A 4,962-nucleotide genomic window follows, 5' to 3' on the forward strand; every position below is an offset into this window, starting at 1 on the left:
GGGAGAGGGCGAGAGAGAGAGAGAGAGTGAGAGTGAGTGAGACAGACAGAGAGAGAGAGAGGGGGGGGGAGGGGGGAGCCATCAGCAACACTAAACTAAGGATGACCAAGGCAGGAAGTGAAATCAAGTGGTTCAAGAGTCTAGCCCGACTGACACAACGGTTAAACTCGTTGAGGACTGTACTCATCCCACTCTTTGACTCACAACTGTGTTTGTATATCACTCACAATACTGATTGCACCATCTCACCAAAACAACAACATCCAACAGTTTCAATAATTCACTGACGCATTAACCTTATCCGTACACCCTGGGGTCATTTTGCATCCCCGGGGTTGTATTCTTCACATTTAAGAAAGCTTCCAGTACGAAGATCTCTTTGAAACTTTCAGTATTTCTTTTAAAAAATCATTTTGACAGACTGCTAGGCGAAGCGTAACTGACCGGATTAACGAGCAGAGTTACCCACGTTGTATGAATACAATATGCGACGTACGGAGAGGGTTAACTAAAACACAGAGTTTCATTAGCACGGTTCCTCACAGACAATTGACTCATATTATCTTACATATTGTCAGTCAAAGTACCAGTCGTACCATCTCATTGAAATATTGTTTTAACAGTTTCAACAACCTTAGTTGTTATAGATGTAGCAAGAGTTTTCCTGCAATTGCAACACAATTAGGTCATATAAGCTGAAGATTAAAGGTGTTACATGAAAAAAATACAAAAAAGAAGGAGTGAAGGAAAATGGATGCTTGATAGGAATGAAGGAGCAAACCACACAAGAGCACCTGCCAACCACATACACTAGTAAGTCAAATTTTAAGAAATATTATAATAAGAAATCACCTAAAATAGGAAAAGACATGCGGACTGTGGCCAAAGTTGACTCAGAATGTAATGAAAGACTGTGACATCATCTCAGCAAACTAAAGACAACCAGTACTATAAAACATGAGATTGCAGTGGCTGAGCGGTTAGTGCGCTTATCTCCAAAGCGGAAAGTCCGGGTTCGAGCCTCAGTTTGGACACGCATTTTTTTCGCCCCCTCCTGCCCACCCAGCAGTATTGGGTACCTGAAGTTTCGAGTTGGGGAAGTAAAGGCGGCGTGGAAAGGAACTGGCCACCCTACCATATTATGCCAAAGGCCCAGGAAGTTGTCTCACTAACAAGGCAATCCCTAATGTCCGGATGGGAGGCGGGAACAACGTTGCGTTACCGTAAAATATGCCCAGATAAACACATTATATAACATTGACATTGCATAGCCCAGACATAAAATTTTAAAACTAAGACGATTGAATCTACATAGAATATAAAAAACACACAAAAAAAGACACAACTGTACATGAACGCGGATTTAAAAAATCCTCACTACAGTCAGGAGGACGTGACAACGGGAACAGCCTACGCTCAGACAGGAAATGAGAACTTCGAGACCTGATTGAAATCACTACCAGAGCTCTAGAGCACGTTCAGGACTCACGCCTAGCTCATGATCACAACAACAAGGGGAGACTACGGTCCAGGATATATATAACAGCTATCCACTTAACACTGTAAGTACATACAGCAGCTTCAAATTTTAGAGGGTTTACACCACCCACACAGCAAACAGACATAAAACAGACACAGACAGCCTTCCATAAAACTTTCCTCCATCACAATATGACACAACATGTGATGGGTGAGGGACATTTAGTAGTAGTAAAGAGTAGATTTTTTATGAAGCAACGACAAAGGCTTTACTGAGAACTGCGACTGCACTTAGATAAAACCCAGTTGATCTAGTGTTCAGAAGGATGCACAGCATGTGAGTTCAGGCAGGTAACCCTCTCAACACTTGAGATTCTCAATAGAATTACAAAACTACCATCTTTTCTCCCACTCGTTGTAATGATGATGTGTCACGATGCAATGAAATCAGGGGCTCGTTCACTTCTTGGACATATTTGGAGATACTGATATAAATATTTTCAAAGCTTGTTTATTTGTCTTGATTTTGACGGAGACAAAAATTACAAGGTATCTTGAACGGATGTCGAGATATTAATTGTGACTGATGGAAGTGGGGGACCCCTGACGTCAGAGGTAAAATTAGTGAGAAAATGATTGACAAAGTTTAATGACTTTCACAGGTTGAGAGTCCTTGAAAACTTCGAATTTACATATATTTTTATGATTTTGATCAATGTTTTCAGTTAAATCCCCACATGAATGTGTCTGGTTTCAATGAATAAAAATGGTGTTGAGCCAAAAAAGAACACAAATTCGATGATATAAAGATTGATTGCCTTATTCACAAAATAATTTTTAGTTTCTTTCTCATATTAAATTTCATTATTTTGACAAATCTAATTTCATCACAATGCCACACACATGATGTGTATACATTCACTGCAACATGCTTAGGCATACAATAAACAATTCTTTTGAATTTTCTTCAACACTGATACAGAGGTGCAGCTAAAAAAACCAAAAAAAACATTCCAATTATAATGTCCTCCTACTATAAAAGTAAGCACAACTCATCCCTGCTGTCATGTCACATGATGAGCAAAGCCTGAGAATTTATAAGCTGAAAAACTCTTTAGTATCAGGTGAACAGGTTCATCTAGCAGACAGCATCGCTCTGTTGTCTACAGACATACACTACACACCGTCAATCTAGGAAACACTAGCAAATCTTTCTTTCTTAATAAAGTATAATCGAACTCTCATCATGATGTTTATTTATAAAACTGAATGGAGCATTCATGAATTTCTTCTCAGTTTGGTCTTCATTTCATGTAAGTAGATTAAATTATTAAAATATGAGCGAAGTTATTTATTTATAACGTACTTTGTCAAGCTGAAAATTTGGCCAAAAAAACTGACTCTGCGTAATTCTAATACAAATACTCCAACTGGGTTAAAAATTAAAAAGATGAATCTAAAAACAACTGTAAATTACAAATTACATTATAATAATATGTATCTGGAATGTGGTTTCGTATCATAACGAAACATTCGTTCATAACAACATTATAATATTATATGACGGTTCATTATGACTTAAATATGACCAGCATATTTTTGCAACTTCTACAAGACTTTTCACTTCACTTTTGAGTCATCAACACACTGTTTTTCAATGTTTTTATGCAACAATCTAAGTGCATTAAATTTTAAAAAATTAGGCCTATAATACCTGCCTATAGATATATATACGATTCTTCCAGTAGTTTACAACATAATGAAGCTACAGCGAGCAGTTAGCACGTACACCTCTGTGATTGGCCCAAATATAGATGACGTATTTCCGCCATCTATTTTTGTCTTCTTCGGGGTTTCACCCAAGACTATTAAGGTTTCCCTCGCCTGTAACTGTTGAGTAGATCTCGCCGTGTTTGTTTGTTTTTATTAATTTATGTAATCTCTTATAAACAATCTCAGCAATTCTTGTTACATAAATTTACCTTCTCCTCAAAGTTGTACACACACACAGACACAAGCGTGCGCACGCACACACAACCCAAAAAGTCGGCAATGAAACCTAGTGACGTAGCCCACAGCGTGTTAAGCAGCAAAGCTGGCCCGCCGCGGTGAGACCTAGTCAACACTGGCAAAGGAAGCCCCAGAAGTCGACAAAAATAGATGGCGGAAATACGTATATATATATATATAGGCCTAATTGGACTAATAACAGAGGTGTGTGCAAGGTGCTCGCTGTAGCTTTGTCATGTGTTACATATAGTTTACAACTGGATAAAAAAGTAGGCCTATTGGCCTCTAAGCTCTAAGCTCCTGAGAAAATGAATGCCCATCCCCATAACGATCCTTCGCACAGCACATGCCCAAATTCCAAGTCCAAAAGTTACCCCCCCCCCCCCCAACCACCACCAACTCCAGTTACCAATGGAATTCCATCCCTGAGTGTGAATCACCATGCCTGTGAACTGTGATTTATAAGCAATTCAATGTCAATACTCAGGCATTCACAACGTAGAACCTTATCCCCATTCTCCAAAATATCCCAGATCATCATTCTTTTACTCTTTTTGGTAGAAATTTATACTTTTACTTACGACAGGAGGCCTTGTAAATCAAAGCCGAAAACACATACATGAACTAATCTAGAATCTTCAAAAATATGAAGAACCCCTTACCATTTATAAGTAAAACAGCATTTTATCTCCTAGATGTTTATGAAAGTGCCCCCCCGGTTGTTGGATGTAGCCCTAAGAACCGAGAGCTTACCCCATAACAGTGATAAACAGAGATCTACGAAGTTCAATTTAGTAGATTTTTGTGTTGTTGACAGGCAAAACAGTTTTCATTTTCTCACAAAGAAATGATTCAGATTCTAAATTCTGAACCTCCTTCTTGAGAAAGAACCTTTTACTCACTCTGCATCTTCATAGAGAGTATGGGAGTAGTCTATGTCTCCGGATTCAGGGGCTAGTATACCCTGCCATAGTAGAGCTCGATAGATTTTGGGTAATGAATCAGAGGTGTAACTGTAATCATCGATTGATTGTCAATGCATTTCCGTGTTTTTCCTGAATTATCTGATTGACTAGTCAACTTCCGCACAGCAAAGTTCACGACCTCTTTCAACAAGGACCGATAACTCTGGAACAATCAACCAGGTGACTTCAAAGCAGGAAGTAAAATAATATTTTTTCCCCCATTCTTCCGTTTTCCGTTCATGGTGTTTCGCAATGTTAACAGTTCAAAAATTATTATAATCATCTGTCAGAGCTGTTGCTATGTTCTGAGCATGTTTGCGATGGTTCCAGGTGTTTGATCATCCATAAAAGAGAAGCCATCGGCAGAGAACAACAATCTTTTTGCTCTATCAAGAGACTGAAGAACGATCCGATCATAACATGTATCACCCCCAAAGAGATTAAAAGTAGATCTAAGCTTGGAGTTCTAAGCTTGTTTTAATTAAGCTCCTTGATCACCCCACTGCAC

Source organism: Aplysia californica, unplaced genomic scaffold, assembly GCF_000002075.1.
Source record: "Aplysia californica isolate F4 #8 unplaced genomic scaffold, AplCal3.0 scaffold00340, whole genome shotgun sequence".
Classification (NCBI taxonomy): Eukaryota; Metazoa; Mollusca; class Gastropoda; order Aplysiida; family Aplysiidae; genus Aplysia; species Aplysia californica.